This window comes from Pollicipes pollicipes, unplaced genomic scaffold (genome assembly GCF_011947565.3).
Source record: "Pollicipes pollicipes isolate AB1234 unplaced genomic scaffold, Ppol_2.1 Scaffold_6686;HRSCAF=7923_pilon_pilon_pilon, whole genome shotgun sequence".
Lineage (NCBI taxonomy): Eukaryota > Metazoa > Arthropoda > Thecostraca > Pollicipedomorpha > Pollicipedidae > Pollicipes > Pollicipes pollicipes.
In genome coordinates, this window is record NW_023596921.1 from 14,868,066 (window position 1) to 14,890,584 (window position 22,519).

At 51.6% G+C, this 22,519-nt stretch overlaps 1 long non-coding RNA gene and 1 pseudogene across 1 annotated transcript; both read right to left on the reverse strand.

Moving 5' to 3' along the window:
- LOC119107962 (filamin-A-like) overlaps window positions 1-7,981 on the reverse strand; it is a 117,082-nt pseudogene extending 109,101 nt beyond the window's left edge.
- A 7,089-nt stretch (window positions 7,982-15,070) lies between these two features.
- Window positions 15,071-20,323, reverse strand: LOC119108548 (uncharacterized). Its single transcript, XR_005095306.1, has 3 exons — window positions 20,271-20,323; window positions 16,402-16,640; window positions 15,071-16,176 (listed from the first exon to the last, which is right to left on the reverse strand). It is a non-coding gene; the product is annotated as an uncharacterized LOC119108548 (long non-coding RNA).
- Between the last annotated feature and the right edge of the window lie 2,196 nt (window positions 20,324-22,519).

Consider the following 22,519-nt stretch of genomic DNA (forward strand, 5'->3'; position numbering starts at 1 on the left):
GTGGCCTGAAATGTGGTAAAAAAATGAATAGCTAAGACCCATGTTTGCCTGAGCCTGCGCAGAGTTGACTTGCGGAGTGTTGCGGAGTGTTGATCCTACGCGCTCGTAAGCTTAGGAGCAACAGCTATGGCCGAGGTTACCGTTTCTGTAAAATCGAGCAACCTTGGCCGCTGCAGATAACATCAGGCGGCGGGAGCCGAACATGCGAGAACAACCGTCGTGCAAATAGTACTTCTGAAAGTCTTGACACCGCGCTGGCGCCGCGTTGTCTGGGTCTTGCAACGCCAAAGGTATCCAGTTGGGCCAAAATTTGCGTTAATTACGCCGTTGCTTTAGACCATCGCGTTTAATGAAAAGTACGTGGCTGAAAAACTTGTGATATCATAGAAGTATTGTCAACCACAGAAACCAGAGGACGCACGCGGTTATGCATTACACCAGCGATAATCGTACATTATTAACTATGTGGACATCGTCATTAATTTGTGCGTACAGCCTTCCTCTGCACATGTGCCATCAAGTTTCAACAACTTCCACAACTTTCATTTCAGGTTTTCCGCAAATCATGCACTCGATGCTTGTTTGAAACCAAAGAAAAGCAGCTACTCTATTTTCCACTTGAAATTCACAAAAATTCGAGAGGAACATTAATCTATCCTCTCACAGCGAGTTTTGGCATAATAGGCGTAGTTAAGTAAAGTGTACACAGGAAAACAACTGGCCATCTCCAATGACTGGATCTAGAAAGCCTTTTTCTAATAACAACTCAAAAAAATGAATGTGGTTAAAAGTGACTTTCGCATATTTTCACGCACTTGAAATGTTTTACAACACCGTTCATTGATGGTTGGTCTAGAAAAGTAACAATAATCTACGTCAGTACGCCTTCGATTCTTTATTATTGAGCGTAATACATTATTAGCCGACTAGAATGCGTGGGGAACTTTTAGAGGGCACAGTGCATGGTAGCGTCCTTGGTTGCAAGATGATCTGCACATCGAGATCAACGACACATTTGCAAAATCTCAGGATTATATCGGATTCAGGCTACGTACCTCGGCACTCCCTACATCTCAGAAGGGCAGGGTAGGTGGTAACCATACGAAATTGTCCGGCGGATCTCCGTCTGTGCGCAGCAGAATCCCGTCTGTGCTCCGTAGAACATTTTGTGTGAGCTATAGGGCTAATGAGCCGTGACGCTGCGCCGCTTGTGATGTCAGTTGCTCGCGGTCATGTTCGACCGTGATTCATGGGCCATTTTACTGCCCGCGCCGGCCCATTCGCTGCGAGAATCTGCAACTGACTGTAAAAACGCTGAGCTTCACATCGTTGCTTATTGGCGGAGGCCAGCAGCTGAGACAACTATAGCACACTTCACCGCCAAAGCGTTAAAGTCAAACTTTTACGAACACTGCTTGTGGTCAAAGGCCAGCCATCCCGCCCTTGTGTCAACACCTTTGTTACAGTGCGTGTTTGGTGGGTTCTTGTTCTCCTCGTCCCCTACAATCTGCTCCTGTGGGGTGCAAACACATCATGCGTGCTTTGATTTTTCGGCTGCCACACGTGGTGTATTCTAAGTTATATCAGGTTATATCAGGTTAATTATATCCAAAATTTTCGGTGCAAAGCGGTTGCAACTTAAGCTAGCTAAGTTTGCAACATTTTCAACCGCCATGCGTTTCAATAACTGAGCTTCTATGACGTCAGACCACTGCGTTTTAATGGCATTCTTTTCCAACTTCCTTTTCCACCAGGCATATTACGTATTTGTACTACATATAATAAATCACTTGTATCACAATTTTAGTTTGCGGCCAGAAAAGTAACGGAATATGGGAGATCGATACGATAGTCAAATAAGACTTATAATGGTGCACAAACGCTCAAAACTATTCGTAGAGAACATGCCGACAGCCAACATACGTGACGCCATACGTGACCACAAGTGATGACGCCATATGTGACGCATGTGTCATACCGTACGCCACATTTCCGTGCTAGTAATTTTGTTGTTGTGAAGTGTTAAGCAATAGATGTCGTTTGGGCTTATTCAGGGAAGTCACACCGCGCCAAACGTCGAGATTGGTGTGATATCACTGTGTGCTAACGACGTGCGTCAGTCTTGAAGCTGTGCGGGTCACGTCGCTCTTCGTCTATAGCGCGTCCCATATTGACATAGGTTCACATAATTTTGTAGGAAAACGCCCGAACTAGTTTTTGCAGAAATTTAACTAGCATTTCATTTGTGCATGCGGCTTGCAGCTCATAACAAGCCGCATCGAGTCAAGGTTGGGACAATTCTTGGGGTGACCTCCAGATGACCTTCTGCCATCTATTGGAAGTAAGTGGTGACGTGCTCTGAGGCTTGTCTTGCTCCGCTAAAGGAAGCTGTTAAGAGGCGTTAGAGGCGTGTCTTGGTCTCGTTTGTCACGCCCTGACTGGTTTAGCAAAAGACCTAGCTTAAAACGAGGTAAGCACGGGCACAACGGGTGCGTGTTTAAATCCGTCTCCACCACATTTTGGGTGAAATCTCCGCCTGCTTCCACGTCGGCGGAACCTGACGTAACTGAATCGATGTTAGGCTCTGTACTATGTCAAAAGCCGCATATCGCAGCCTGCCGTCACAGAGACCCTGTCGCGCTGTGTGATAGAATAGACTGCGGATTCGTTTCTAACCCAGGCTTTGTGTTGGAACGGAATGAATGAAAGAGGTCGAGTACCTGCCCTCCGCCGACATTGCCAGGACCAGCGGGAGAGGCAGCGGTGATTACCCTGCCTCTGGGGCGGGGTAGAAAACGCGGCGGTGGCCACCCTGTTTGGGGGGAGGAGGGCAGGAGACGCAACGGTGACTTCCCTGTCTCCGTGGGGGGGGGGGGGCGCAGGCAAGAGACTTAGTGGTGCCCACCTTGTCTCCGGGGGCAAGAGAAGCAGCCGCGACCATCCCTTTTCTGGGGCTCGTCTCGAGACAGCTGAGAACCATTTTCGTGACTCACGGTTGGTAGATGAAAGCACTCCAAGAGGACCACCAAAGAAACCAGAGCTGCCCATGACGGCCCGATAAGCATCGAATAAACACATGTGTACTTCACGCCGCGTTCGGGAAACGAGACGCATATTGGCAGGGCATAAACCGTCTCGCTCATCAAAAGCCCACCCTCGACGGGCGACTTGAGTGGCGTGCACGTGCAATTCCTTGATGACGGACGTTGCTAGCCTGATAGTCAACGCGCTGACCTGGCACTCCGGTGCGCAGACCCAGTCTGCGCGCCGCTCTAGCACTGCGGTGCGCCGACCCAGTCTGCGCACCGCTCTAGCACTGGCGGTGCGCCGACCCAGTCTGCGCGCCGCTCTAAGCACTCCGGTGCGCCGACACAGTCTGCGCGCCGCTCTAGCACTCCGGTGGCGCCGACCAGTCTGCGCGCCGCTCTAGCACTGCGGTGCGCAGACCCAGTCTGCGCGCCGCTCTAGCAACTGCGGTGCGCCGACCCAGTCTGCGCACCGCTCTAGCACTCCGGTGCGCCGACCCAGTCTGCGCGCCGCTCTAGCACTCCGGTGCGCCGACACAGTTCTGCGCGCCGCTCTAGCACTCCGGTGCGCCGACCCAGTCTGCGCGCCGCTCTAAGCAGTCTGGTGTGCCGACCCAGTCTGCGCCGCCGCTCTAGCACTCCGGTGCTCCGACCCAGTCCTGCGCGCCGCTCTAGCAGTCTGGTGTGGCCGACCCAGTCTGGCGCGCCCGCTCTAGCACTTCGGTGCGCCGACACAGTCTGCGCTCCGCTCTGGCAGTCTGGTGTGCCGACCCAGTCTGCGCGCTGCTCTAGCAGTCTGGTGTGCCGACCCAGTCTGCGCGCCGCTCTAGCAGTCTGGTGTGCCGACCCAGTCTGCGCGCCGCTCTAGCACTCCGGTGCTCCGACCCAGTCTGCGCGCCGCTCTAGCAGTCTGGTGTGCCGACCCAGTCTGCGCGCCGCTCTAGCACTTCGGTGCGCCGACACAGTCTGCGCGCCGCTCTGGCAGTCTGGTGTGCCGACCCAGTCTGCGCGCTGCTCTAGCACTCCGGTGCGCCGACCCAGTCTGCGCGCCGCTCTAGCAGTCTGGTGCGCCGACCCAGTCTGCGCGCCGCTCTAGCACTCCGGCGCGTCTCGTCACGATACACGAGATACACGGTCCCAGCGGTCGTGCGCAAACAGCTGAGTAAACTCAACTGCTGCGACATGTCAAACGGCGGTGCGACAGGAGGGCAGGGTTCCTACCACCCGCCGCCTGGGACGGCAGGGCTCCCGCCACCCGCAGCACGGAACGCAGGAAAGGCAAACGACAAGAGGATGAAGTGCATGTGGTCACAGTGACTGTCCCTTTACAGTCACTGTGACCAAACGAAGTCACAGGATGAAGTGCATTTGGTTACAGTGACTATAAATGACCTAATCACTAACTTCGTTTTGATACAGCTTCGGCAGTGCGGCTGAGGTAGGTTCGGTTGGTGCAAGTGAAAGGCGCCCTATATTATTTCACCGGTTTTACTCCGTCCCCGCGATCATTCAGCCCCTTTTGCCCTCTCAACTCACCTGTTCTGCGAAGCCGAACTTTGACGTTGCTACTGCTCGCGAAAGCTGTGCAAATGCACGCACCGTTCACCGCGCAGCGTCTGGGCTGATCCAGCCAAATCAGCCAGTGCCAAATGTGTGGAGATCTGAACGACGGCCAGGTCTCCACCAAGTCGCAGTTAATCGAATGTTTGTCGGCGATTTTCCGCACGGAGCTCGCTATGAACGATATCTAAACCGCAGCCCATTCTCCATCACCTCCTGCGAGACCACTCGCAGGACAGGCAGCGTCCTGCGCAGGAGTCATCACTGAACACTCCAGAAGCCACCGAACGGGCGCCGTCACTGGACAGGAGCCGTCACTGAACGCTCCAGAAGCTTTCGGACAGGAGCTGTCGTTGAACGCCCCAGAAGCTTTCGGACAGGAGCAGTCACTGAACGCTCCAGAAGCTCTCGGACAGGAGCGGTCACTGAACGCTCCAGAAGCTTTCAGACAGGAGCCGTCACTGAACGCTCCAGAAGCTCTCGGACAGGAGCCGTCACTGAACGCTCCAGAAGCTACCGAACAGGCGCCATCACTGAACGCTCCAGAAGCTCTCGGACAGGAGCCATCACTGAACACTCCAGAAGCTGCCGAACAGGCGCCGTCACTGAACGCTCCAGAAGCTTTCGGACAGGAGCCGTCACTGAACGCTCCAAAAGCTTTCGGACAGGAGCTGTCGTTGAACGCCCCAGAAGCTTTCGGACAGGAGCCGTCACTGAACGCTCCAGAAGCTTTCGGACAGGAGCCGTCACTGAACGCTCCAGAAGCTCTCGGACGGGAGCCGTCACTGAACGCTCCAGGAGGCATCAGACAGGAGCTGTCACAGGGCGTTCCGGGCGATCTAGGACAGCAACCGTCACGAAGCAGTACTGACCTTACACAACAAGAGCCGTCACTGTGTACTTCAGCAGCCTTGGCAGCAGCTATCACCGGACCACTCCAGTGCTGACACCAGGAGGCGCCACGAAATACCCCAGGCGTTCCCAATAACAGCGACTCCAGAGCACAGCAGGTACGCGCCACGGGAGTCGCCCCACAGCATTCGCTGTGCTACGCTGCAGTAACCGTTAAGGAGCACTCGATGTGCTACACTGCAGCAGCCGTTGCGGAGCACTTGCTGTGCTACACTGCAGCGGCCGCTACGGAGCACTCGACGTGCTACACTGCATCAGCCGTTACGGAGCACTCGCTGCGCTACACTGCAGCAGCCGTTGTGGAACATTCCACCCCCTGCACCTCGTCACTGGGCGTGTCGGCCGTCACCGGCTGTCGGCCGGGCACCCCCGACGCGCGCCGTCACCACACAGCACCGCACCCGTCGGCGGCCCGACGCCGCGCCCCGGCAGACGGCCACTGGTGCGTCGCGCTGCTGCGGTCGGCGGCACCGCCCCGGCGGTTAAATTTAGCCGCGGCGAGAGGAGGCGGTACCCAGCGTCGCCACCTGGGGGTAAGCGTGCGTTGCCATCTGTCGGACGGGAGGCCCAACCCCCCACTCTCGCATGACGTCTGGCTGACCCAGGACGTCCTCAGGGGCCGGACAGCAGGAGCCTGTCGGACGGAGAACCTTTCACCCGCTCTCGCATGACGTCTGGCTGACCCAGGACATCCGCAGGGGCCGGACAGCAGCGGTCTCGTGCCGGATGGGCCCCGTGCAGTGTGGACTGTGTCGTTCACCATGTGTTCCGGTTGTTCCGCAGACATGCGGCTGGACCGACGGAAAATCGGAATGCTAGAATGAACTTATGCTGTTCGAAATGAAGCATCACTTTGTTCGCTGCTTTAAAGTTAATTAGGAGTTAATTCTTTCATAGAGTTAATTCTTTCGTGATTGCTATTTATGTAAAGGTTGCCATGCGTTTGCCCTTTATTGCGCCATTTTGTGAAATCTTGGTGTAAGGCGGAATCGAGTGGGAGGATGCGATGCTTTCAAATATGCCCCCCCCCCCCCCATTGTGGTATCCTCAGTTACATCACTCCTAGCTCCCGCATTAGGACTGGGTCCACTAAACGCAGTACTGCAGGTGACTGTAGGTATTTACATTGGGTGTCGTCTGTTGGCTGCAAACAGAATTTCTTTAAGCGTCATGACTTTGTTTCGTTTCAAAACAATAAATCTGAGAAAAGGTTCGGGCAACGATTTTTCTCTAAGCATTCTCGTTAATGTTCCTACTTTTGGATACTAAATCAATTGAAGGCATTTTGCATGTGCAAATTAAAAAACCATACTGTTTGACTTGTTCCACGTTCCGAGCCAATTCTAAAGTTTCCCGGAACTTTGTATGACTGTGAAGAATATCAACCAATTAATTTACGTAAGGTCAAAAGAAGAGTCCAGATATTAGTATGTGCGCTTTGAACGCCACCATCAGAGCGCAAGTGGAGGGCCACTGGATGGCATGGCGGTGGTTTGAGTAGTTGTCTTATTTTCGGGCTACATATCACTTAAAATCACATACATCACACTTAAAAAATGTTTATCTGTTAAGATGCACCGTGGTATTTCTTACTTGTTATTATGGTTACAGTCTCTCCGTACATGTGCGCAGTGTTGATCACACTGTGCGCTGACAGCATCAAATTTGCTTTGTGAGTCCCAGTCAGCTACGTCGAATCGTTTAGCTTAAGTCTTGTTTCGATCACGGTGAGCTCAGGCAACCGATTAGGGACCAGCGAGTCGCGACAGCTGTCCGTGTGACCTGTTAAGTCAAGCTCGGCCTGTATTGCACCGCGCTCCTTCGGCAACGATCAGGGGCAGACTCGGAGGTCAGGTGTGCAGGACGGTCAAGGGCAGACTCGGAGGTCAGGTGTGCAGGACGGTCAAGGGCAGACTCGGAGGTCAGGTGTGCAGGGCGGTCAAGGGCAGACTCGGAGGTCAGGTGTGCAGGGCGGTCAAGGGCAGACTCGGAGGTCAGGTGTGCAGGACGGTCAAGGGCAGACTCGGAGGTCAGGTGTGCAGGGCGGTCAAGGGCAGACTCGGAGGTCAGGTATGCAGGACGGTCAAGGGCAGACTCGGAGGTCAGGTGTGCGGGACGGTCAAGGGCAGACTCGGAGGTCAGGTGTGCAGGACGGTCAAGGGCAGACTCGGAGGTCAGGTGTGCGGGACGGTCAGGGGCAGACTCGGAGGTCAGGTGTGCAAGACGGTCAAGGGCAGACTCGGAGGTCAGGATTTCCGACATTGCGTTTTTACAATCACCGGCACATACGCAGAGAGACGCACAGCATTTTGTAAGGTAGATGCGCACTGATGGAGGCATACATGTGAGTACGGGCGCGGTGGAAATGCGGAGGCGCTGACATGCCTTCCCTCTGCACCCGGTTGCGACCAGTTCGCGAAGCTGTACAGACCTGTGGACGTGACCAGCGGACGGCGCATGTCGGCTGAGGGTGCTACCCACCGCGGCTGGGCTCAGAAACGCCCTTAGTCGGCTCGGAACGCACGGAAGCGGAGGAAGCTTCCATCTCCGAATGACTTGAGTTGTCGCTGTAGCTTGTCTCCTCGCACAGGTCCTGATCTCTCTCGGCTGCAGTCTTCTGCGAGCTATGACCGCTACACACAAGCACATACACACACACACAGCCACGCTCGCCGATGCGCCACTCCCGACCTGCCACCCCGGCCCCGCGGCGCAGACTGGCGGAAAGGCCGTTGGCGTGGGCCACAGCGTCACACGCTACCGTCGCCACCGACGACAGCTCACAGCGCACGCGCCACACTCGCCGACGAGATCGAGACTGGGTCTGGTCCGGTATGTTCGGGGCCGGTCTGGTGCGCTGAGGCCCGGTTTGGTGTTTTCGGGCCTGGCGAGATGAATTTGAGGCTGGCCCGATGCGTTGATGCGTTGTGTGCTGGGTTCAGGTCCGGTCTGCTAGTGCGTGTTTCGGTGCTGTGGGATTTGGGCCGATACGTTTGAATGGGTCCATTGTGTTGTGATTGGGCCGGCGTGTTCTGCTCTCCTGGCTTGGTCTCGTGTGCTGGAGTTTGATTGGATGTATTCGGGTCCGGCCCGGTGTCCTGGGTCAGGTCCCATGTGTTCAGATCTCGTGTGATGCGCTGGGGATCCAGCCCGGTCTGTGGAGGCCTGATCCAGTGTTCCAGGCCTGGTCCAGTGCATTAGAGTTTAGTTTGGCACTTAGGAATTCCATCCGGTGTGTGCTGTGCTGGTCGGCTTTGTTGCGGTTTGGTTCAGTATCTTGGGGTCTGGTCAGATGTATTGGGGCCCACTCTGATGTGTTGTACCTGATCTGGCGTGCTGCGCGCTGGTACCGACTGTTGGAGCCTGTTCCGGTGATTTGAGGGGTCTGGTCCCGACTGTTGGAGCCTGTTCCGGTGAGATGAGGGGTCCAGTCTCGACTGTTGGAGCCTGTTCCGGTGATTTGAGGGGCCTGGTCCCGACTATCGGAGCCCGTTCCGGTGATTTGAGGGGTCTGGTCCCGACTGTTGGATCCGGTGATTTGAGGCGTCCGGTCCGGTGTGCTCAGCCGACAAGCCCCTATTGATTCGTAAACGTTATGTTCATGAACCGTTTGCACAAATGCTGCAAGGAAAGGGAAACGGTTTAAAGCCATTGGACTCGATTGGCGCCGTTAAGTTTGAACAGACAGATATCTGCACTAGAATTAAGGACAGCGTACCCTGTAACCACGCTCTTCAAATTTAGGCTGCCAGAGCAAAGATAGAAGTGAAATGCCCTCCCTGCTTCTGATGACAAGCTCTGCTTCCGGAGATATTTTCAATTTCCACAAGCTGAATGCTTTTTATCATGGGTAGAGAAATCCTGGGATCAACGCTCGCTTACCACATGAGTTGTGGGGTGGGTATTCTGACCTAGAAAACTAGTTCGATCCTTTTGAGCCGTGGATAAGCATCTAATTCAATGTTAGACGCGAAGTTGGCTATTACTCTGTTTGTGACCGATGATCTCTTGAAAGCAAAATGACGTCACCCGTAATTTTGCCGCAACCTAAAATACTAAAATAGTGCTTTGTGCCCACAAACATTGGTACAGCGTGCAGCCCTTGACTTCTGTGGCAGCGGTGGCAACGGGCCTGAATAGCGGCAGCGGTGGCGGCTGCTGGCCCGGCCTGAATAGTGGCAGCGGCGGCGGCCGCTGGCCCGGCCTGAATAGCGGCAGCGGCAGCGGCTGCTGGCCCGGCTCGGATAGCGGCAGCGGCGGCGGCTGCTGGCCCGGCCTGAATAACGGCAGCGGCGGCGGCCGCTGGCCCGGCCTGAATAGCGGCAGCGGCGGCGGCTGCTGGCCCGGCTCGGATAGCGGCAGCGGCGGCGGTTGGCCCGGCCTGGATAGCAGCAGCAGCGGCGCAACTATCCGGGCTATATCGGCCACGGCGCCTGTTGCCGGAGCGCCAGCGGCGGGGGCGGAGACGGCTGGCCAGACTTCGGCGGCGGAGACAGCTCGCCAGACTTCGGCGGCGGAGACGGAGACCGGGCTGGCTGCGTTGTCGGCAGGCCAGGAGACAGCCGGCAAATAACCACGAAATGACCGGTCTGCCTGCACTACCGACACAGCCTCAGGCTGCTGGGCAGAGCTTGGACTGCCGGTCGGCGTCACGCAGCCGCAGCCGCAGCCGCTGCCGCCCCGGGCGCAGCAGGGAGCCAGCTGTCGCAGGACCGCTGTAACCTGTTGCTTCGCAGGGTAAGAGATCGCTTGACAGATCGAGGCTCGGATTGGTCACTCAGGGTCCAGCCAAGTGTCCTGTGACCTCGGTCACACCGTAGCCGCAAGGTGATTGGATAACAGCAACACACATGAAGGATGATTTCATGGAATACAAGAATGCGTTTAGGGCGCGGTAGAGACTCCTGACCCGTTAAAACTGACAGCGGAACAAGGAAAACTTGTCGGAGTGGCCGGAAATGCTTGAAATGTTAAACACAAGGGCGGTCGCCTGAATAGGACGCACTCGGGTGGCAATTAATTCGGCCTCACTGAAGCCTAGAAAAATAGCAGGGATGGAGGTGCGAGATCATAAGACGGGGTGAGATGTCGTGAGAGTTTACTTGGGAAGAATTTCCAGACATCAGCATGCAAAGCTGAAAGTGTGATTTCAGCAAAATGCGATCTTTGACTTGGCTCAGTGGGTTCAATAAACAACATGAGACCTGTTACCAATCGCAGGATTTTGTTAAAGACAATTTTCTACGCGTGCCCTTTTGGTCAGCAAAGGTTGGCGGCACATTTGGCTGAATTCTCAAAACTGCTTTTTGACTTGCAAATGCTGGAAATTATATGGACGCATGACAATTTTAAAGACAATATCGTGCGACTACATTTTCGGCAGGTGTGGTTAATTTAGGTACTTTAGTCTTTAAAACTTAAGACGATTTGTAATTATGCTTTGATGGCACTATGATCTGACTTCGATCTGCTGAAAGCCAGCCCTAATAATTATTCATGTGATTGCCTTGTAAAATATGTCGTTCAGCTTTCTACAGATGCGCGAAGTTTGACTTTGCTGCGCGTGCCGTGCGTGCCGCGGGCGCGTTGCGGACAAACACGTGGTCTGAAAGGCGCCTGAAGGGGCCTTCGCTGCTCTCTGGGTGTACTGGAAGAAGGATGCATCAAGTTCACGGAAATATCTGCGCACGGACTGTTTGAGGGGGAAAAATCAGTTCTTTCATATTCTTGTGACAAGTTTGTGATTGCAAAGATTGCAAGCAAAAAACTGCTGCTATTTGTTTAACCTAGAGATTTTATGTAAAAGCGGAATACTTTAACATGTGAATGACTGCTTCATGTACTGTGCATGTCGATCCAAGGTACCAAGGTAAAACCAATAAGGGTGCTGGGTGTTACAGTGGCATGACAGTCTAGCAAGGCCGACCATGTCAGCCCACACTGTATGCCGCTCACGCTAGACAGAGCTTGGGTTTTTTATATGGTAATTTCTTGGTACAGATTGACAAGCCACGGGTGCATATCTTGTGGTCTTTCCAGCGATTTTATGAAAAAGAGCAACCAAAAGGAAAGTTTTTACGCAGGCTAGAGCTTGGCGGTTGGCCCCTCCGGCGCGTGTGGTTCTGCCCCACTGCTATTCATTCTCGCTCGTCCCAAAGCGCTGAAATGATCATTTCTGGTCGAAAGGAGTTTAATCCAAGCACTAGCCGTGTTTGAAACTTACATCAATGCAAACATGGGCGGAGATAAATCCATAGCATGGTTAGAAGTCAGTTGGAAATCCCTATGCTTCCAAACTCGTGCTCACGTACGGCAGACACGAATAACTCGACGACTACATTTGTCATCGCCTTGAACGCCCTATGGCCAATGGGGTGGCAGTATTTGAGTAATACTTTTACTGCGTCATGTATGCCATTGGTGATCTTGAAATAGTCCGCACGAGATGGTTTGCAAAAATTCGTGAGCGTCTAACTAAAAAACAAAGGGTTTTAAATCCCAAAAGGGCAGGGCTGTGAACCGCATCAAATAATTTTCAAACATCTATCCCGGTTTAAATATCTTTACACATGTGCAACACTCCGCTCAAGCAGCTATTTTGATAGATCCGACAAGAAACGATGCGTCTTGCTCATATGTATGCAACTGTTGGTTTACAATTCGGGACCAAGTTATGTCCTTGTCTCACTCCGTTCTCTGGCAAATGATTAGAAATATTAGTGGCACCCGTGAAAACTTCATTCACCAGACACCATGCTTACAGTTAAAGTTATTCTTAGTCTGTCCTACACATTTGCAGTTGTTAAAACTGTTGGTCGCAAACGTGCTCTGACGTTAGTTCATACCAACGAGTTAGTGCTGCACATGGTTGCAATTTGCACTGGTTTTGCAACGTGTTAAACGCACGGGATTGCTTATTCCTAATGCAGATCGTGTTATTTGCAGGTTAAACCGATCCAAACTACAACCTGTGGCCAGAGCATTACCAGAGCATCAGTTGTACTGAAATTGCATGCATGTTGAATGGCATTGTGTTATGTCTATTTTAACTTTACTTGCAAGTACAAGCAGGATTTGCAAAGGTGTAATGTAAGCCTTGCAATTTTCTTATTACCAATGGACCTGCTTCAGGACCGTCAAGTGTCATTAAAATGAGTAATATGTGACGGTAAAGGGGCGGCAGATAGTGTAATGTTTTCAACCTGTTCCAAGTTAACAGCGTAAATTATGAACATGGGGTAACTTATTTTGATATGGTCTGTTTCAAGCTTGTTTTAAAAAGTTGGGCATCCTCACATAAGTAAACTGAAAAAGTTGTTCAGAAATTGTATAACGCAGCGTTGCATTCCGAGGGATTCTTTGATAAAGCTAAGAAACATCCAGTATTTTTTATGACAGTTCGTCAAAATTTTGCGAAGAGTCTTTATCTTACAACTCTAAACTTTGTGAATGTACCTTGGAGCGAGAGGATCTTTTGGAAAAAAAATATAGATCAACTCTGTATTCCAGACGATTTGCTATCAAGGATTCCCGGTCGTCTGTGCCTCTTGTCCTCGTCAGCATGGCTAACACTGAGAACATAGTCAAGCCTCTGCAAAAACACTCCTTTCAGCTGCGAGGGTGGGGACAATCAGATTATGCATACGTTTGGTCAGCAAAGACGATGGCTGTACCATAGCTCTAAGGAGGAGCGGATAGACATGCCAGTGTGCAAAGTATGAGCTGGAGCTTCTCCGTGCCTGTAATCTCGCCGATGTTCTATACCGCCTTTCGGACGTTGTTGCGTTTTCAGTGGAGAGACACATGTCTCAACTTCATGGAGACCGTCGAGTCAGGTACGTGTGACTATAATGGCTCATGTGCGTCCAATGTGAAACAAACCAAGATGCCGCACGCATGGCTTTATTATCGGGGCAGTGAAGGCGCTTAAAATTTCGTGTCATGTCTGTCACTGAACTCTTGTCGCCAATAACTGATAAGAAACCCGCTATAGGTTGATAGTAGATTGATGTATATAGATAGTAGATTAAAACCCGCTATAAATCGTTTAAAGAAACATGCATTATACATTAACACGCGCTCGGGTGAGAGACGAAATTGACCCCCGCAAGTTTTCCTGGAATGATTTCCATACAGCGTGACGTAGCCACACCAAACTTTCATAGCTGTGGAGAACTGGAAAGCGGATACTTTGATGTGAAAAATTAGATGTACCTTGCAAGGTCGCTAACCTGCGGCAGGTCGAAGTCAGGCCATGGCTGTCAGCGAAGGGCATCTCTTGGGAGTCGTTCATCATTATGCGAAAACAGTGTTAGACGAAGCCATACATGTCTGAAGTAATTTGTTAGATAACAAACAAAGTTGATTAAAATTACAACCGATCCCATTGATACAGAGTCAGGTATTGAGGTAAGAACGAAGTCAAAAACAATCTGCGCTTTTACTCGAGAGCATGGCTATACCGGGTAGTTTTCTATATATTATAACTATATAATAGCTATATAATAGCTATAATATATTATAGCTCATTTCGCATTTATTAATGACAGGGACTGCAACAGGCATGTTCCATGGACATCTTTAAGGTCAGAGTAGGTCACTGACCTAAAATGACTCAGACCAACATTTTGTTTTAGTGACATACCGTCTAGTGTAATCCCTGACGCTTATTTTAATAGCAAAATAGTAGCAATCACGTAGGCGTTTTGGCAACTTGACCTTATTAAGATCAGAAGAGGTCACTACCTCATTGACCTTGTGGCTAGAACAAGTATCTAGCTTCACGGTGGTTGATTGAGAAGTTCTAGGGGCACTTGGACACCAATCTGAAGATTGAACTTGTTTGATTTTATTTGACCCAAAGATCCTCCCTAGAAACTTCAAATTTGGACCTAAGTGAGTTCACGTACAGATCAATCCACATTGTGAGCTTAGTGTCTCTGGCTATCTTGGTTTCCGAGATCTCAGGAGGTCAAATTGACCCTCCACCCGAGCGAAGGGTATTCAGTCAGCCACCCGGGCGCGTTGTGAACACGCTTAAGCCATTTGCTCAGCTCAGGTACAATGCACTTGCAGCAAAGGGTCAATCCCTTCATTTTGACTATCTGTGCGCACGGCACTACGCTGCATACTGTCTTTTATACCCAGGTTTCTGCCAGAATTATATGCATATATATATATATATATATATATATATATATATATATATATATATATAAGCCATCTTGCACTAAAACCGAATTATCTTACCCATGCCTTCGCTTAACTGACTGCCTGCTTGGGCGGCACAGCTGTGTATTAAAACATCTGTGGACAGTTTTGCCTGTCACCCTTTTGCAGGTTAAAGGTAATTTTCGAGTGTAATTTCGGCATCAAAGGAGGTGATTAATTCGCTTGTATGGTGTAAAGTGACGTCACGCAACCCAAATCCGTGAGTTCGCGAGTTTAAAATGTTGGCAAGGTGAGAATCAAAAACAGCGAAAATCATCATGGCATTATTACTTTTATTATATTTCACTACATCCTTAGACAACTATCTTGCACAATCGGACTAAACGAACATAATGATAGGCAAGTGCATTTCGCTCCTTCTGCTGGTACAGTGAAACGGCGTCGTAAGCAACGACATACCGTGACTACCAAATATCCCAAGGGATGTAATTCTAAAAATATGGATCGGATTGACTGAAATTTTATCGGTTGATTTTGGGCGCTAATGCTTAAGTAAAAGGCCACGACAGAATGATAGAATGTAAGGGTCGAGAGCGCGGTGGTCCGGTCGATCTGCAGTGGTGCACCCCTGGCTGCGAGCGTTCGGTCCCATGTCCCTGGTGACACCACCGGACCGGAGCGGTGTCACACTGCTTTCACCGAGTGGTGCTACTGGTGACTCCGCGCTGGTGATGCGGCGATCAGGAGACGAAGCGCTCGGTGAAGGAGACTCGCTGGTGACACGAGATGGTGGAGCGGTATCCCTGGTGATACGGACCGAGGAAGCGGTGTCGCTGGTGACACGAGCTGGTGGAGCGGTATCACTGGTGATACGGACCGGGGAAGCGGTGTTACTGGTGGCACGAGCTGGTGGAGCGGTGTCACTGGTGACACGGACCGGCGGAGCGGTGCCACTGGTGACACGAGGCGGCGGATCGGTGTCATTGGTGACACAAGCTGGCGGGTCGGTGTCACTGCTGATACGGGCCGGCGAAGCGGTGTCACTAGTGACACAGACCGGTGGAGCGGTGCCGCTAGTGATACGGACCGGCGGAGCGGTGTCACTGGTGACACGGCCGGCAGAGTGGTGTCACTGGTAACAGACAATATCAGGAGCGAATACCCCGTCAGCTTTGCGTGGGACAGCTAGCCTTCATTCTTGGTCCTCCAGCCTAAGGCTGCAGAAGAAGCGTCGCTCTATTGCGCAGGATGCCGGGCGCCACCTCCTCTGACGTGTGGCGAGAAGAGCGCACTGGCGTCCGCTGGTGCCAGCGGTCGCTACCCTGACCCCGTTGGTCGCTCCCGGGCCCCCAACGGTTGCTGAGTCTTCCTCCCAATGCTCGAAGGTGAGTGGACTGCCGTCAGACCAGCCCCAGATCAGCTGACCGTTTTCGGAGGGCTGAGCCGACAGCCCGATCCAGACAGAATCCTCGCCGGCTCGCCGCACCTTGGTCAGCATGCCTGCCATCTGTCGGGAAAAGTACTTATTGTTAGTGTTGCGAATCGACTTGAAAAAGCATTTTGCACTGGCTGACAATCGTGCGATCTGGCGCATGAACGTGTGGAGTTTCCATTTTATGCGTTCAGCTCATGAGACGGAATTTGAGTGCAGGACGTATGATTCAAAAATTTGACACACAATGTTGCCATGAAGCATCAGCTTAAGCATAGCACTGTCGTGCTGATTGCTGACCTGGAATGGGTCTGGGATGGATGCCAGATGCGAGCCCGGCTGCAGCTTGTCGCAGTGAGTCCGAGCAGCCTCCCATCCCAAGCGGTCCTCAGCCAGGAGAAGGCAGTGAGGGCCGAAGCGGAGCCAGCCTTCTGGACATTCTGTCGGAGGCTCGAGCTCGAGCTCAAACGTTTTCAGAGGCCAGCAGTGGGTTGACGCCAGCAGACCTAAGGCCAGGACCAGCAAGACCGACCTGCCACCTGTCGGCAGCCAAAACAAGATAATGTCCTCGCACAAATTTCACATCCAGTCATTTATGAATACATGGCGTCGGCTTAAATCTACTCGGCATTGCGTTTCTCTAAATATAAATTGTGAACCTAGTGGAACATACATTAACCAAACCAGAATCGTTTTTGCAACACAGAGGAAAGCAATATCAAACCTGTCGCCACCCTAGAACTCGATGAAGCCTTATTCAGACAGTATCCGCCGCAATGATTACCGATGAGAGATATCGGAGCTCTCCCAACAGATCGCGTTACTCATCACAGCCGGATCATAGCGGTGTGTACCGATGATCCAAGGATAGCAAAACACTGCTTAAACCCAATGTTATTTGAAATCGTAGCGGGTATCCTGTTGGTCATGCGGTGGGTGCTTTCGACTGAAGCTTGGCTTGAAACAATAGCCTAAGCACCCCTCGAAGGCGTAAAGAGCATGCGTGTGCACATTTTCTTAAGAGCAGAGGCTACGATTTGAGGGACAGGTAATGACCACGGCAAATGTAGTGGTCCCGATGACAAATCCAGGATTCGTCAAGGGGAGGCACGTAACATTGCGCCCCCTCCCCCCAACCCATCGAGATCGGGACCTTTTTAAAAAAACCCTTAAACTTCAGCCATTAGATGGGTTATCTTGTATACGGGAGATCATCTTCCTGTGCGCAGTCCCAAAGCACTATTCGTGGTACGTATGTCTGTACCTAAATGGAGGCGTCCATTTTCTCCAGATCATGGTGGATTGAGTCATTTTAAGGTCAAGCGTTTTGGAGAAGACACCTCGAAATGAGCTGAAGTTGGTTGCTAAATGCTTTTGGAATCAAGCACGATGCTTGCTTTCAGGGTGGAATACAGTCACCCAGTTTCCAGTTCCAAAACATGCTAAGAGGTGGTCATCCGTGATCATTCCAGTTTCGAATGGTGTTAAGAACGTTTGCACGAGCATAATGACCGTTGCTTCTTAAATACCCAACGAAAACTACACACTGAATGTCGGCGGCGCGCAAAATAATATCATAGAATTGCGTGCAAAAATTCATCGAAACACCTCTGACTGCTTCTCGACGACTAAAACACCAAGGAAAACCGTCATTGTGCAGATATCGTGCTTGTGCACATGTCACTAATTTAGCCAGGCCAGGACACACGAGCACGCGAAACACTCTGGCATTCGCAAGCTAATGTGCGGCTTTCGTTGGCAACAGAGGTGTTTTGACAGCCCCGGAAGAGCCCACGACCAATGTGGTAGGCCCCGGAGCGGCGGAGAGAGCCCTAGCCGAATAACATTTACGTTCCTTCGACGGTGTAGGCCCTACGACGAAGTGGCAAAGCCCAGGCGCTGGGGGATCAGGAGTGCCCCATAAGGTTAACATATAGGGCTCTGGCCAGAGCGCAGGCTCCTTCGAGTAAACAGGAAGAACCCAAAGAATGGATGCCCTTGGGCGATCGAAAGGACCTCGGCAGATGAACGTAAACGGCCCCTGATAACGGCGTAGGTCCTCCGAGCGAATGTAAAGTGTCCAAGGCGATTGGGACGGGCCCTATGCGATCAAGAGTGTCCGGGCAGGTTGACAGAAAGGGCCCCGTCAAAAGTGAAGGGGCCTCCGCAAATGTTCCTAGACCATTGTGGAGGGTGCCTGAGGGTCGAGGAGTGCCTCAGTACGTTAACTTATAAGGGGTCCCGTGAACAGGGCAGGGGCCTCCGAACAAGTGAGGAAATAACCAGAGGTGCCGTTTTTTTAAGTTCCATTGCCCAATCCCAAATCCCAGGAGGGACCAGCTGTCCGTCCAAAAAGGATGCAAAAGATAGGCTAATTGAGAATTTCCTTTTCGAATATCAGATAGCTACTACACTCAACCAATAACCCCAGTCACTCCTCGGGTCGTTGCATTCCCTTCCTCGAATCGAGTGAAGGGAAAGAGATTGGTTTCGGATAAGAAATGTGTATGACAGGCGCGGGTGCAAGCTTTCGTGAAGCATCCACAATTCACAATTCACATCGATGTTCGCTCAGCTTAACTTTCATTAAGTGCGACGGCGGCAACTTAGTCGGATGATGGGTGGTAACGAGTTGTAACTCGGTAAGTGGAGAGTGTCGCGGGATCTCCCAAAGACATGAACAGCAATGCTCTTTCTATTGATGCACTTCACTATCAAACTTTTTACCTCTTGTTTCAAAAAGGAGAAGTTTCTAGTGTGGGCGTTATAGTGTGTTCAGGCGCGTTGTTAACGACTTGTTATGTTCCAGAACAAAAATATTCCGAAAACACCCAGCAAGTTCAGATGCATACCAATCTGCAAAACGGCAGCATGATGTGGGCTATCCAAAAACACAAGGATTTTTGCCGCTGTCTGTTCAATGTCCAAATCGGGCTTCAGAAATTTTTGGAATTCCAAAAATTGAGATACCAATCGACACCTCTACAAAGAACCTGAGACTAATGTGAAGGGCCCCGGAGGAACCGAGAGTGCACCGGCAGGTTAACATATGGGGCCCCGGCTATGGCGTAAAAAGCATCTCGGGCAAATGGGAAGAATCCGTGCAGGACTCTTGACCGATCAAAAACTCCCTGACAAGTAAGCATATAGGGTCCCGACAACAGCGTCGTGCCCCTGATCAAACACCAATAAATTTAGGGCAGCGTGGATCGCGATAGAGATCGCAAGCAGGTAAAGCCAGTGAGTGGATGTATAGGGCTTCCAGGATCAGCGTGGGATCTCTGGACAGCGTGATAGGCCTTAACATCACCTCAATCATTTCCCCCTCAAGCAGCGAAGAAGAATTATTTTCGCTCATGAAGCTCCACGATCGCTCCCGACCGTTCTTGGTCGTCTGGAGGCAAGAAGACATCCGATTTTGTTGCGTCGTGTGTTTATAACTGCTTCCGTTCGGCCGGTTACGGGCCTCTTCGGAGCCTACAGGGGTCTAAGGAAAGTTCGCATGGCCAAAGCTCTCGCCCCTCTGGATCTGCCACGGAGTCGTCCAGCGGATCTATTCGTCTTTGGTAGCAAGTTGGATTATGAACTGTGCAATTTGCAGGCGCATGCACACCTTCTCTGATTCTCTCATGTCTTTTTTGACCATGATTTGGCCTGTCATGAGAGTGCATCCCAAAATCCGGGCGCAATTCTAAATGATATTTGATAGTCTCTCGTATTCAACAAGTCAATTCTCATCAACAATTTGAATTTACTGTGAGGCTGATAGAACCATGGTAAGTGATCGATTACATGTGTTGAATGATTAGTTATCTACCCACCTCTCGATTCATCCCTTGCATGTTCAACGCTAACAGGGGACTGGTCTGTTGGTAGAAAAACGTGCTTGCGGCAGGCGCGAAGTCTCGCAAAATTAGCTGGCGGAGCGGTGAGCGGTGAAAAATGACACAACCTGCCCTTAAAATGCCCTAAAAAACGCAGCCTCTTCACTCTCACTTTTCACTTGGTCCACTGTCTTCTCAAAGTTGTAGAGAGCGCCCAAGTTTGGTAGACTGCCTACCCCTTTTCCCCTTCCAACTGAACGGAGAACTAAACCCCTGCTCTGCAGGCTGTTCTCAACCTGACCCCCAACGCTGGATGATGGCAGACACACAGGGAAGAGGCCTTACCGCCGTTGTGTGCCATGGCCGACGGACGTGCTGGCCTTCGAGGCGCGGCTGGCAGATGCTCGGCTCGAATGGCCGACGACGGCTCCCCGGGGACCGTCGCGCTGGGAAAGCGTCATGTGTTGGCGCGGTGCACATCCTTGTCGACGGCTGGCTTCGATAGCACGCTCTGACGGTCTCAGGCGTGAGCGCGATAGTGGAGATGTGTTAGACAACCCCGCCCTTGTCGTTTACTTTAGATACACTTGCTTTGGAAATTACGCGTTTAAAGGGACAAATTTGGACGGCCAATGGCCTACAGTAAATGTTGCACTTAAAAACCCCGCCGGGCTCAACCACCGTCGCAGTCTCGTAACCACTGGATGCTCTAAGACTCACAGGCTTTTATACTATTAGGCTTTCATACCCTAATGCACTCTAGCCCCAGTCGACTTATAAACACCGCTTGGTAATAAACGCTGTTCTGTGTTCCCACTGTTAACTCTCACGTATTTCACAATAAGCTATTCTATAAGCAATTGGCCGAAAGATTCCTTTGCATGTGGGGGTCATGCACCATCGCGTTGAGCTATCTCACCATTTTATCCACTCCACCCTTGCATCGAGACGTCGTGCCTTCACATCTTCTTACGTCATTTTAGGGGGTGTCAGCGGATGTCACATCCATCATTGTGACCGGCCGCGATTAGCTCTGTGTCAAGGGAGCATTTTGACAAAGCAGGTCAGGACTACCAATGCGAGATTTCCATTGCCGGCCGATCGTAAACCCACAATAATGTCGTCATGGCAAGGCTACGCCTTCCGCGCACAAGTAAAAGCATGACACATTGGACACGGTATGAGGCAAATCCACTGCTTGCGCCGGCCCGCCAGCACTAGGCAATACGGCATCGGAAGTCCAACCCAGAAAAATCAAACTCAAAATGTGACGAGCGTGGTGTATTAGCAGGTGATAACTCTATACCAGCACTATCAAATGCACTCAGTCGCATCCCCCTGCTTTCCTTGCAAGCATTTTTCCATGTCGGTGCGTGACGGCCAGCAGCTGGTAGTCCTGCGCTGTCAACGGTGATTTCAACAAAAAAGGTTATGTCTACTAATGCGAGTTTTACGTTGCGGGCCGATATCGTCCCCACGATAACATCGTTACGGAAGGTTGCACCTGCCACGCACAATCAGAGGTATTTTACAATGGAAGCTGTATCTGTGCAAACTGCCGCCGACATTAGCTCTGTGCCGTCAAGAAATGATTTGAACAAAACAGGTCATATCAGCCGATGCAAGATTTATGTTGCCGGCCGATAGCGCTTGGAAAAAAATATCGTTGCCACAAGATTGTAACCATCCCATCCTAGGTTCCCTACCGGCTGCCATTCTGGTGATACGCGGACAGTTGCCCGGTGGTCGGGACGGAGAGCCTCGGAGGGGCACATCATACACCGGTTCGCTCCCTACTGCGTCAAGCCCTCTGACCGAGACATATGGTACGGATCTATATAGGGGCTCCTATTCATATAAACAGATCCCTTACTGGCACAGGGAATCCAATAACTGGTACCGAGACACCAGTTGTGCTTATCGGCCGATGCAGAGGGCCCCTCGCTAGGTATTTCGGTCTGTGGCTGACACAGGGCCTTACACTGTCATATTGTAAATTTGAACCGTTGCATCTTCATTTCTCATATCTCCTTTCATTGTTAAAAGGGCCCCGACCATTGCAAGAAGCCCTTTGACATTCGAAACCCATCTCGGGCCCTTTTCAGCGAATATGACTCTAGCCGAATTGGGGCTCACTGCAGACACAGGGACCACTGTCAGGCACTTTGGCCGGGCTAACAAAGCGAGCCCTTCACTGTTTCAGAAGCTTGAGCAATGCAAGATGCCTTCTGATTGGCATTTGGATGCTCAGGCCATGCGAGCTAGCCCTCGGCCTTGCTGTGGACGGGGACGCACTCTGATCAATGTTGTTAGCCAAGGCAACAGCCTCCCGCCCCAGAGACACGAGGCTCCACGCCGAGCAGCTTGTTGCGAGGCCGAGGACACATCCCATGAATTATCTGTCCGTCGGCAACGCCACACTCTGATATCGGCCGACATAGCCCGGTATCGCCTCGGCGCCCGTTCTTGGCCTTTATTGTGCAACACATTGTTTGGTTTTCAGCATGGTGACATGGGACGTGCGCCGAGCCCTTCAGGCAACACGCCATGCACGACGATCGCGCGGTCCCAGTCTCAGTCGCTTCAAACCCCGT